Source organism: Cannabis sativa, chromosome 2, assembly GCF_029168945.1.
Source record: "Cannabis sativa cultivar Pink pepper isolate KNU-18-1 chromosome 2, ASM2916894v1, whole genome shotgun sequence".
Lineage (NCBI taxonomy): Eukaryota > Viridiplantae > Streptophyta > Magnoliopsida > Rosales > Cannabaceae > Cannabis > Cannabis sativa.
Genome location: NC_083602.1, coordinates 87,039,674 through 87,053,174, shown reverse-complemented (window position 1 = coordinate 87,053,174; position 13,501 = coordinate 87,039,674). Strand labels below are relative to the sequence as shown.

Here is a 13,501-nt window from a genome sequence, read left to right as displayed (position 1 = left end):
TAAAATCAGCTGGAAAAATGAACTTATCAACTTTTACTAACACATCTTCGATGACTCCTCTGGGATGAGCTAGAGATCGATCAGCCAATTGCAAGGTTACCGTAGTTGGTTTTGCCTCCCCCAACTGCAATCTTCTAAATACTGACAGAGGCGTCAAGTTAATGCTAGCCCTCAAATCACACAGTGCATTTATCCCTTCTATTCACCCAATAGTACAAGGAATGGTGAAACTTCCAGGATCTCTGAGTTTAGGAGGAAGTTTCTTCTGCAGTATGGCGCTACAGCTTTCAGTTAATGCCACTGTTTCATAGTCCTTCATTTTCCTCTTCTTTGACAAGATGTCCTTCATGAACTTCACATAACTGGGCATTTGTTCCAAGGCTTCAGCAAAAGGAATGTTGATGTGCAACCTATTAAAGACCTCTAGAAATTTTGAAAACTGTTTGTCTAGATTGGTCTTTCGGAGTCTCTGTGGGTATTGTATTTTCACATGATGATCTATACTGATTGGTGGAGACTCTTGTTTTGGTGCAGGATTCTTTGTAGTCTTCTTTTCTGTTGATGTTGGTACCGGTTGATCCTTAATCTCTTCTTCCACTGGTTGTCCCCCATCAGGCCCTTCATACTTCTTCCCACTTCTTAGGGTAATTGCCTTGCAATCTTCTTTAGAATTAACCTCAGTTGTACTAGGAAAATTTCCCTGAGGACGGGTTGTAATCTGAGTTGCCAATTGCCCCATCTTAGTCTGTAGGTCCTTAATGGATGATCTTGTCTCAGTCATAAATTGTTGCAATAAGTCTGTCTGAAGACCAGAACTCCCACTAGACCCTTGGTGCTGTGGTTGTTGTTGGTTCTACGTTTGATTCTGATTACTCTGCTGATAAAACCCAGAATTCCTTCGATTCCCCCCTTGATTGAACCCATAGTTGTTGTTCTGAGAGTAATTCCCAATGGCTTTAACTGTATCCATTGGCAAACTATTCACATCTTCTGTGCATTTTGCATAGGGATGAGGACCTCCACATAACTCACAAACCACCTGAGCTTGTTTTGCTTGCACAACTATCAATTTACTTAGGGCCTCTACCTGAGCTGTCAACTTAGTAATTGCATCTACCTCAAGTATACCAGCCACCTTCTTTGTTTGGCTTCTCTCAGTTGGCACTGTTGATTATTTAGGGCCATCTCCTCTAACAAATTGTAAGCTTCATTTGCACTCTTCCTCATGAATGCTCCACCAGATGCAGCATCTATGAGTGTTCTGGTGTTACCAACCAACCCATTGTAAAAATTATGAACCAACATCCACTTCTCAATGCCGTGATGAGGACACTTTCTGATGAGGTCCTTGAACCTCTCCCAAGACTCATGGAGAGATTCATTATCTAACTGACAAAAGTTGTTGATTTCTCCTCGCAGTTAAGCAGACTTTGCTGGAGGAAAGAATTTAGACAGAAACTTTGTTGCTAAGTCTGTCCATGTTGCTATAGAATTTGGGGGCAATGAATTCAACCAACTTTTGGCTCGCTCTCTCAGCGAGAATGGAAAAAGTCTCAAACGGATGGCATCATCACTAACACGGTTGACCTTGAAAGTCTGACATAACTCCATGAAGTTTGACAAGTGCAGATTGGGATCTTCAAAAGGGAGTCCACCAAACTGGACTGAAGACTGCACCATTTGGAGTATTGCAGGCTTAATTTCAAAGTTATTAGCATCAACGGCGGGAGGCATGATGCAAGACTGAACCCCCGTAAGAGTTGGGAGAATGTAATCTCTCAAACTGTGGCCATTTGCTTGATCTTCAATGGCACCTCCATTATTACCCTTGTTACCTCCATTATTAGCAGCATTACCGTTATCAGCAATGATTTCTGGTGTTTCAGCCGTTGCTGAAACTCTTTCTTGCCTCTTGTTCCTTCTGTTTCTCCTACAAGTCTTCTCGATTTTAGGATCAACAGGTAATATAGCTCCTTGTCCTTGACGGCGCATACACCTAAAATTCCTGAAATAGGCAAAGACAATATTGAAGGAAACAGATTAGCAATTAGCAAGAAAAATAAACCAAAGTAGAATTTAATCTAATCTTATGTAATATCAATCTTTTAACAATTCCACGGCAACGACGTCAAAAACTTGTTACGAATTTCGTAAATAATACGCAAGTGTACGTAATCAAGTAGTAAGCTCACACATGTGAGGTCGAACCACAGGGAATTGGACTGAGTACCACTAGATTAAATCTATGTTTCTATTTGGCAAATCAATATTTTTTTCAAGTTCAATAATCGAATAAAAATTCAAGAAGCTAAAAGAGACAATAAAAATTAATCAGAAATGAGAAGATAGGGAAGAGAATCCTGTTGATAGGTTTACCCAATTGTTAATGCCTAATTACTATTCCAGTTCTTGTTGTGAATGACAGATTATTCAAATTACCCTAGCTCTTTTCAGATCTTCTAGGTTCTAGATCTCCTACTCTCTAATTAGTCTCTTAATTAGAATTGCCTAAAATCTGCATTAAGCTATAATCCCAAAAAGTCACAAAAGTCATGTAAATACCTTCATTCTACAAAAACTTAGGTTATCCAAATTTTAGCATTCTCAATTCTCACTTTTCAGATTTCGAATTGAGATCATAGACATGCACAAGGTGATCAAGCTTTAATATGGAAATAACACAAATAAGGATAATACACAATCAAAGTGAACAGGAATGGCAATTAACATTAACTAGGGCAAACTTTAACAAACATTCATCATCTTCCCTAAATGGAAGATTAGCTCATGTTCAAATCCATAACCATTCCTAAAACTGAATTCAGCATAAAGAAATTAAAAAGGAAGAGCGAAAGAAATTGTTGGTGGAATGACTCTGGATCTTCACTTTGCTCCTCTAGCCGCTCTCCACTACTTTTAGGTCTCAAAATTGCTTCCCCTCATTTCCAATAGCAGTTTTCTTTTTATTTCTCATTTTCAGGGTTCAAAAGACGAAATTACCCTCGTTTGCACGGGCTCTCGCCACGACTACTGAATCCCTCAAGCTTGCTCTCTCTGTTCTCGAGTTATGGCCGCAGCCACAAGTGCTCCAAGCATCAACTTTGCATTTTTCTTGGCTCCACTCGTCTTTCATTGCACTTTTGTAACCCAGGGCTTCCATAGCTTCGAGAAACCTGAAAACATAGAAAATAAGCGTAATTCTATCCTAAAACATCGAAAAGCGAACATAATAACGATCCAGAACATAGGCTAGAAATAGCCTAACAGAAATAGCTTTGGCTAAGTCTGCTATGTGGTGTATAGACTCTCCTTTATTTGTGTTTCGTTATTTTTCTTCCTTCTACTTTGCAATCGATCCCTCTGTCGAGAGATTTTTTAGGATATGGGGCAATTTTTGTTCCCATGTTCTGCATTTTTCATTTTCCCTCTGCTTTCGCTGCCTTTGAGATTTTTTGCACCCAATGTTTGCTCAGGAAAATCATTTGGGATTTCCATCTTTAGCAAAAATCCGGAGGGGGCCTCTTTCCAGCGGTTAGGGGACCCTCATTCCCTCTATTGACAGTAGGGTTTGGTTTGTGGGCTAACTGTTGGATTTTTCCTTTTACAGAACAAAAATGTCTACTCATGCATCCGGAACCAAATCTTCTCGCAAGGGGGTTGTTACTCTGGCCACCCTGGAAGAAGTAATGAAGGGCCCGGTCGCCCAGGAGAACTACACTTGTCGTTCCAACGGTTGGGAGGCGGATGAGCTCTGCTCCACCTTGACTTGCGCCCATCAATTGGAGAAAATTGTGACTGTAGCTGGGATCAAGCCTTCTGCGTCTGGGGTCTTCCATCGTTTGCCTCGGGAACAAGAGATGCCCAATCACAATTATGGGGGTTTCGGAGCTTTGAGCCAAACCCATCTCATGTCCGGAGCCATGCTTCCTCTTGAAGATTATTTTATAAATTTCCATGTTTTTGTCGGCCTTGAGCCTTACCAACTCATTCCTCAAGCTTACCGCTTGCTCTCAGGCTTGTTTATTTTTTATGTAGCCCATGGCTGGGCTTCACCTAGCCCGATTGAGATTTTATACTTTTATGAGCTTGTGTCTGTCCCCAACAAGGGGGATAATTTTAAGGGCAATCTTTTCAAACTCCGAGCCCATCCTACTAATGAGGGCCGGGTCCCTTATAACTTTCAGAAGAATTTTAAGGAGTACCGCCACCGTTTCTTCTTCTCTTTCGGCTTTCAAGCCGTGAATCGCCCAGAACTTCTCACGGAGTGGGTCAGGATCCCTCCACTACATCGCACTGATCTTACCCAGCTAGGTCTTCTTAACTTACGACAAAAATGGCCTTAACGTGGGACACTTGGTCACAACGGAGAACTGCCAGAAGGCCAAGCTTATCTCGGGAAGCCAATCCGTGGACGACTTCAACCTCTATTAGGTCCTCTGCCCAATTATTCGTACCCCGGACGCTGAAAAAGGTACTCTGGGCAGACATTATTGCCTCAGCGGAGGTTCGATATTAGAATTACCTCTTCAGGAGGGAACAGGAGTTAGCCTATATTAAGGCTCAAGCTGCTGCTGGGAGGACCCTCCGGATAGAAGCGGGTAAAGAACGGGCGCCTTCTCGGCCTAAGTTGCTGTTGTCGGTCCCCAATACTAGGGCTCCTGATGTCAAGACATCCGGATTCGGTAAGTCTCCCTTAACGGTTCATCATGTTCCCTCCGCTTAAGATTATTCTCGGTGTAGGCCTATAGGGTTTGACAAACGTCTCCTTAGATTTAGGATGCCCCCTACCCGGTGGGGTGACCATGCCAAGAGTTTTTATTTTTCCAACTTAGGTCATTTTTAGGCCGGTCCCGGATGGGGTCTGTGCCTGCCGCATCTATTCCTTTGGATCATTTAGCTTATCTGTCTTCCAGCTGGTTTCTCCCCTCGAACAACTTTCTTGGGGATGACGAAGCCAGTATTATAGTATAAGACTTTGCTAGGGCTGAATTAGAATGTCTGGGTAGGACTAGTTTTACTGCTTAATTTTTGGTGTGCATATTTTCTCGTGGCCATTTTGACACTTATTTGTTCGTTTTTCGAAGCAGCCAGGCCAAAGGAGGAACTTTTGGCGACCCTTGCCCAGACCTATAGTCCTGACTCTACTCTTCCTCCAGCGCCGGACCAGATGGTGACCCCAGGGAGGTCTTCTTCTAGCATCCCCTTAGGCCAAATTTTCTTGATCGACGAAGATGGGGAGGTCGAGGAGGAAGAGGGCGAGATCCTCGCCCCTTTGGACTGGAAGCGGAAAGGCAAAATGGTGGAGGCTGAGTCTTCCAAAAAGCCTAGGAGGGTTGATACTCTGGCTGTCAGCTCTGACTTGGGGATCCCACCTGAAGCGGATGAAACCTGTGCCTCCCGACATTGTCCATACTCCCGTTCCCGCTGATGAGGAGAGATAACAGCTCCGGATCATCAAGCACAATTACACTATGGCTGAGTATACGAGAGGGAACGCCGAGGTGGAGGCTCTGTAAAAGGTCTTAAGGGAGGCCCAGGAGAACTCCTTGCATGATGAGGCTTTTAGGAACGCTTGGGACATGAACATGGACCCTTTGACAGACTGGTTCAACCGCTTTATCTGGCCTACACTCGCTCCATTTGCCTCCGAGTTGACGAGCCACTTTTCTCCAGCCTGACCCAACTCTCGGCCAAGAGATATGCAACATGCGCTTCCACGAACTCGATCTATCATATCCAGGATATCAGTGCTGCTATGACCACTGTAAGTCTCTGTTAGTGTTCTTGGGCCTTACTTTATGGCACCTGATCCCTCGTACTTACTCTTTTTTTTTGTATTGCCAGATTGACGTAGAGATCGGTTGCCTCTCAAAGACTTTGATCAATCATGGGTACATTATGTCCCAATTTGGGGGCATGGATGAGGCCATGAAGAGTCTTCGAGACTTGGCGGCTGAGAGGAAGGCTTTCCGGGAGGAGGCCCAGCAGAGGGAGGCTCAGGATGAGCAGAGGTGTCAAGAGGCGCTGAAGGCCAAGGTTGAGGAGTTAAAGGCTAAGGATGATGCCTTGAAGGCCCAGGACGAGGCCGTGACTAAGGCCAGGCGTGAGCTTAGGGAGGCCAAGGAGGCAGTTGAAGATCTGACTGCAAAGCTAAAGTCCCTGGCGGAGTTGGACTAGGCTGACTTGAAGACGACAGCCAACCTAACCGTTGAGGTTAAGGAGCTTCATGATTTCAAGGATCAGGCTCAAAAGAAAGCGAAAAGAGATGAGCTCCTAGCCCCCATTATCTGTCAGCACTGCACCAAACGCTTCGATGATGGCGTCTTTATGGCCAGGCAGACTAACGGGCAAAACCTTAAGCCCGACTTCTATCCAAAGCCTGAGGAGGTTCTCGTCCACTTCTGGGAGAAGAAGAAGAGACATAACGCCTTGCTGGAGGAGCGCAGGGGTCCTCGCCTTCCACCCCGAGTTGATTAAGCCAGTCGTTTATCACCATTGCCATTATCATTATCTTCTCTTTTTTTTTCTTTTACATATTTAACCCTCTCCCCTCTTTGAGACAATTTACTTATGTTTTTATATATTTTTCTTAAGGGGAGACACTTAAGGCCCGTCCCCAGGCCTTATCTTTTTAAGAGCTTTTCTTTGGGATTTGAACTCTTTACATTCATGCTTGAATACTTTTGGTCTGTTTTACATTTGTCGTGTGGTATGCCTTACTACCCCCTGAGTGACATGAAAATTGTTTTTAGGTCACTTAGTTTTACAAACTTTAACTTAGAGGTTGCATATATTTGTCTAGTACAATTTACTTTACAGAGCATAAACTTTTATTTTTTCGACTGTTGGTGATACTTTCAAAGGTGATCAGCATTCCAAGCCCTAGGCACCATGGTTCTGTCCATTCTTTTTAGCTTGTAGGTTCTGGAGCCAATTTCATCCTCAATTTCATACGGTCCTTCCCAATTAGGCCCAAGTACCCCCACTTCGGGTTCTTGAGTAGCCGGGAAGACACTTCTTAGAACCAGATCACCAATAGTGAACTTTCTATTTTGACCTTCGAATTGAAGTGTTTAGCCACCTTCTTTTGATAAGCTTCCATTCGTATTTTCTTACTCATCCCGGAGTTCCTCAATTTGATCCAGTGCTTCTTGTAATAAAGCCTTGTTTGATGTTGGATCGTAAGTCGTTCTCCTGTGGGATGGGAATAACATTTCCATCGGGACCATTGCCTCACAACTGTACGCCATTGAGCATGGCAAGTGGCCGGTTGTCAATTCTTCAGGCCAATTGTTTTTGCAGGCCAGCAACTTTTTCTTTAGGGTGACCTTTAGGATTTTATTGACGACTTCTACTTACCCATTTTTTTGTGGCCTTGCTACTGCGGAGAAGCTTTTGATGACTCTGTGTTGGTTGCAGAATTCAGTAAATTCTTCGCAGTCAAACTGCTTCCCGTTGTCTGAGACTATCTTGTGAGGCAAGCCATATCAACACACTATGTTTTTGATAACAAAGTCTAGTGCTCTTTTAGTAGTTATAGTCTTCATTGGCTCGGCCTCTGTTCACTTTGTGAAGTAGTCTACTACGACTATAGCATACTTTACCCCTCCCTTTCATGTTGGTAGCGACCCAATAAGATATATCCCCCAAACCGTGAAGGGCCAGGGGCTAATCATGAGGGTGATCTCGTTGGGGGAGGCTCTTGGTATGTTTGCGAATCTTTGGCACAAATCACATTTCAGAACATAGTCTATACAGTCTTTCTTCATTATTGGCCAAAAGTATCCTTGTCTCAATATTTTCTTTGAGAGACTTGGGCCTCCTGTGTGATCTCGGCAGAACCCCTCGTCGACCTCTAGCATAATTTGCTTAGCTTCAGGGTCCAATACACACCTTAGGTAGAGAATGTTATCTGTCATCACATAACGGTGCGCTTGGTACTGTATCCTTCTGGACAATGCCCTTTCTTGAGGCAACTCGCCTTTGGTTATGTATTCGATGATAGGGATCATCCAGTTGGGCTCTGGCTCAACTGCCGCCACAATATTTTTGTTTTGATGCTTGGTTCCGTGAGGCATTCAACGGGCACCAACCCCAATTTCTCAATCTCGCTATCTGATGCTAACTTAGCCAAACAGTCTGCGTGGGAATTCTTTTATCTTGGGATTCTTTCCACTTTATAATCCGTAAACTCATGGAGTAGCTCCCGGAAAATTGCTACATAAGCAGCCATTTTTCTCCACGCATTTGATATTCTCCTGACACTTGGTTTACCACCAATTGTGAATCGCTAAATACTTCTACCCTCGTGGCTCCCACGGCTTTTGCTAATTTCATCCCTGCAATCAGGGCTTCGTACTCAGCTTCATTATTGGAAGCTAAGAATTCGAAGCGTAGAGCCGCCTGGAGTCAAAGTCCGTTCAGAGATATCATTGCTATTCCAGCTCCGGATCTGTTTTCGTTGGGCACTTCGTCCACGAATACTTTCCATGTTGGAGTTTGTGGCACTGGTATGTTCGCGCTTGCTTCTGCTTCATTGCACTCTGCATGAAGTCGGCTAGCGCTTGTCCTTTTATAGACGTGTGCGGTATGTAGTGTATGTCAAACTGGCTTAACTCTATAGCCCACTTGAGGAGTCTTCTGGATGCTTCCGGCTTCTGTAGAACTTGCCGGAGCGGATGGTTTGTCAACACCTTGAGGGGGTTAGCCTGGAAGTAGGGTCTTAACTTTCTTGAAGCCATTAGGAGGCAAAAAAACTAGCTTTTCAATCACTGGATACCGTATTTCTGCCCCTATCATACGTTTGCTGACATAGTTTAAAGGGTGTTGGGTTTTTTTCTTCTTCCCGAACGAAGGCTGCACTGACCGCATTCTCGGAGACGGCCAAATACAGTAACAAGTCCTCTCCGTGAATCGGTTTTTATAGAATTGAAGGTTTGGCTATCTGTTCCTTTAGCTTTTTGAATGCCTCCTCACATTCTTCCGTCCACTAAAATTTCTGGTATTTCTTTAGAATATTAAAGAAGGGAATGCACTTGTCTGTTGAGCGGGAAATGAATCGGTTCAGGGCGGCAACCTTCCCTGTCAAGCTTTGCACATCTTTGTGCTTCTTGGGAGAAGGCATGTATAGAAAAGCTTGAATTTTTTTCGAGTTTGCCTCTATTCCTCTTTGGCTGACGATAAATCCAAGAAACTTTTCTGGTTTGACCCCAAAAGTGCACTTCTACGGGTTAAGTTTCATTCCATACCTCCAGACCACTTCGAAGCATTCCGCGAGGCCATCTGCATGACTTCCGCATGCCTTTGATTTGACCAGCATGTCATCTACGTAAACTTCCATGTTCCGTCCTAGAAGGCCTTTGAACATCCGGTTAACCATTCTCTGATACGTTGCACCAGCATTTTTTAGTCCGAAGGGCATGACCAGGTAGCAGTATACCCCCTTATTGGTCCTGAAGCTAGTGCATTCTTGATTTGCAATGTGCATCTTAATCTGATTATAGCCAGCGTAGGCATCCATGAAAGACAGTAGCTTGAATCGAGAGGTGGCGTCCACCATTTGGTCAATTGGGGGAAAAGGGAAGCAATCTTTCGGGCAGGCTTTGTTTAGATCGGTAAACTCTATGCACACTCACCATGTCCCATTCGGCTTGGGTACCAGTACCTAATTGGCTAGCCACTCCGGATAATATACGTCCCGGATAAGGCCATTAGCCAGTAGCTTGTCCACTTCTTTTTCTAGAGCCTCTACCTTTACTGGATCAAGGGGGTGTCGTTTCTGTTGAACTAGCGACACGTTCGGATTGACGTTCAGGACATGAGTAATTACATGCGGACTTATGCCGGTCATATCTCCTTGGCACCACGCAAAAACATCTGTGGCTGCCCTTAGTGCTTTAACTATTTTTTCTTTTTCCTCCGATTCTAGGCTCTTTCCCAGCCGGAGGATCTTGGTAAGGTCGAGGTCGCACACTGGTATTTCCTCGACGTCTTCCATAGGGTCTACAATTTTTTTGGATCCCACACGGGGATCCAACTCATCTTCTTCTGCCAACTCTGGCTCAATATTCTCACGGACCATTAACACTGGTAAGTGGGCCGCGACATTATAACACTGTCTGGCCTCACCTTATTTACCCCTCACGGTCCCCACTCCAGCCTCCTGGGTGGGGAATTTCAAGCACAGATGCTGAGTGGATGTAACTACGCCAAAATCTACCAGGGCCGGCCGACCAAGGATCGCATTATAGGCCGTTGGGAAATCCACTACCACAAATGTGCAGTACTTGAAAGTACTCTAGGGTGTATCCTGGCACAATGTGACAGGCAACCTCACTTTTCCCATTGGGATAAGCATGGTTCCATTGAATCTCGTGAGCTTGGAATCGCTCGGTGATAGATCACGATCTGTGAGGCGTATTCCAGTGAAGGCTTCTTTAAACAACAAATTCACGGAACTCCCATTGTCTATCAATATTCTAGCCACGATCTTATTCGCAATGGGAGTCTCCATGACCAGGGGGTCATGGTGAGGGAAATGCACCAGTCTTGCGTCTTCTTCCGTGAAAGTAATTGGCTGATCCATGAGTCGGGGCCTTTGAGCTGGGAGCTGAGTGACTTCACATACTTCGTCATGTTTAATGGGTTCGGCATAGCGCTTTAATTATTTTCGAGTGGTCCTCCTAATATGGGGCTCACCAGAGATCATGGCCACTCTTCCGTTGGGTCTTGGTGGCCGGCCAGGGGTTTGCTGAGGGATTGGTCCTCCTGAGGGCGCAGCTGGGGCCAATGCTTCGGGTACACTTCCTAATGTCTCTTGGGGCAATGGGCCCCCTGCCAGAACCGGGTTGAGATGGGGCAGCCAGTTCTTGATTCACTCATAGAGGTGACCCAGTCAGATCAAGTTTTCAATTTCATCTATCAGATTTTTGCACTCATTGGTACTGTGTCCAATGTCATTGTGGTATTCGCATCTTTTGTTGGGATCCCGTCGTGAACTATCTCTGTACAGAAGAGGGACCTCCCCAGAAAAACACTATAAATAGCCCACAAATACACTGAAATAAGGCTCGAGAATTCTGGGTTCATAGGAATCAAAGGGAGAAAATAGGAGAGAGATTCACCAAGAACATTCTCTGTAATAAATACTCTCATAAATAACAAAGACTCGTGGAGTAAGGCTCGTTAATGCCCCAACCACGTAAAAATTACATGCATTAAACTTTCTACAACTTTCTTATATATATTATTTAATTGGTTGCCGAAAACCTCGGTCAACATTTTGGTGCTTTCATTGAGAGCTGAAGGAAGCGTCTTCAAATAGGCAACTAACTTATAAACCAAAGCAACAATGGTAGAAACTCGCAACACACGTCAACCCTGTCCTCCTCAAGACGCTTAAAATCCTGAAGACGAGGAAGTGGCCTCAAGAGTCAACGTTGACTCTGAGGAACGAGAGGAGGCCAACGATGAAAAGTATGAGGAAAACTTTGACGAGTATGATGCCTACGACGAAGATAGTTACACAGAGGTGCTGCTCTTAAGGCAAAAGGCTGCTGATCATGAAGCTGAGATCGCAGCCCAAAAAGAACAAAATAAAAAGATGCAAGAGGTGATGGTTGCCATGCAAAAAGCCATGGAAACAGCAGGGATTCATATACACCTTAAGGCCATACCAGCAGGGCTCCAGAAAATGCCAGAAGAGTCCTCTCCTAGCACTCAGAAGCATAAGTCTAGGGAACCTAGCCCTATACGATATCCCTCTGAAGGAAATCAATGCAACAACCCTACTTCCATCCCAGGGAAAAAGAAAAAGGTGCAGGATCCGCGAAAGGGTCGCTCAAATTTCCTGAAAGGGAAAGGTCCGCAGAGGGGAAAACTCCAAAAGGGGAGTCTTGGCCCTCAGGATCGAGAGGACCGAAAAAGCGTTTCCGTGCACCAGGAGCCCGAGGAGAAAGGGAGAGGGAGCCGGAGATACCATCCTGTTGATTTGAGACACCAGATCAACGAAAAGCACGGTGATTTGTGGGATCACTTGGACAAAAAGAAACACATGTCGGCGGTCTTCGCAGGGACGCTGAATGAAGGAATCATGGCTGAGCTAGCAATACTACACAAAGACATTGCTCGAGTCTCCCGGAGGCAAATAGGGGATGACTCAGACTCTGATTGCGTAGACCGCGAGCCGTGCGCCAGATACATTTTGGAGGCAGAGCTCCTCAAAAACTTTATGATGCCCGAAATGGCAGCCTACACCAGGGACTGAGACCCCAGCGATCACTTATCCTGGTTTAACCGAGTAATGACGATTATGAGAGTCAGTAATGATGCCAAGTGCTTATGCTTTCCACTAACGTTAAGCGGTTCCGCGGAGGAGTGGTTCAAAAAGTTGGAACCAGGATCCGTGGACTGATGGAACAAATTGCAAGTTAGCTTCCAGAGATAGTTTCTCGCCGTAGGAAAAATTAATCTCGAAGTCATTGCCCTGACTAACATCAAGCAGTTACCCACAGAAACATTGAAAAATTTCATAAAGAGGTTCAAGGAAGAGGCCTTGAAAACCAAGAAATTTGATGACGGACAAAAACTTGCACTTCTTCAAGCTGGGATCTGTACAGGAACCCCGTTCTGGAACGAATTACAATAAGAAGGAGCTGCTAACCTCCAAGATTTCCAAAAGAGAGTCCAAAAGTACATTAACTTGGAAGAAGCCCAAATAGTGGTATACGGAGGATACTACCCAACCGGAGTAGAAGGATATGCACCCGGAGTTCAAATCTCGGGAACCCTACCTCAGGCTACTCCACAAATGAGTGGTATACAGTTCTCCGCTACCCCACGATATAATCAGAGCCAAGCCTTGGCTCCCGCATCTTCGCACTATGGGAATCCCTCAAGAATAAGCGGACAAGTCCCGTCTCACTCTGTTCCCGCCGCAAGCCTAACTGAACCTTCTCAAGGCAGCAACCGAGCAGTGGACAAGCACCAAAAGAGAGGGTGTACTCCCCAGTATACCCATTACACGGACCTGATGGACACACAAGAGCGTGTGTATTTCGCCACGAGGCAGAATACGCACTACAGGAGGCCGCCTCCTCTGTACAGAGATAGTTCACGAAGGGATCCCAACAAAACATGCGAATACCACAATGACATTGGACACAGTACCAATGAGTGAAAAAATTTGAAAGATGAAATCAAAAACTTGATCTGACTGGGTCTATGACTGGATCAAGAACCGGTTGCCCCATCTCAACCCAGTTCTGGCAGGGGGCCCATTGCCCCAAGGGACACCAGGAAGTGCACCCAGAGCGTTGGCCCCAGCTACGCCCTCAGGAGGACCAACCCCTCAGCAAATCCTTGGCCTGCCACCAAGACTTAACGGAAGAGTGGTCATGATCTTTGTGGGCCCCATATTAGGGGGACCACTCGAAAAGAATTAAAGTGCTATGCCGGGGCCATTAAACATGACGGTATGGGAAGTCACTTAGCTTCCAGCTAA

General features: G+C 45.1%; 1 non-coding gene across 1 annotated transcript; it reads left to right on the top strand.

Annotated features, from left to right (window-relative positions):
* The first annotated feature begins 1,315 nt into the window (after positions 1-1,315).
* On the top strand, positions 1,316-1,422 carry LOC133035297 (small nucleolar RNA R71). Its single transcript, XR_009686572.1, has one exon. It is a non-coding gene; the product is annotated as a small nucleolar RNA R71 (small nucleolar RNA).
* The last annotated feature ends 12,079 nt before the right edge of the window (positions 1,423-13,501 follow it).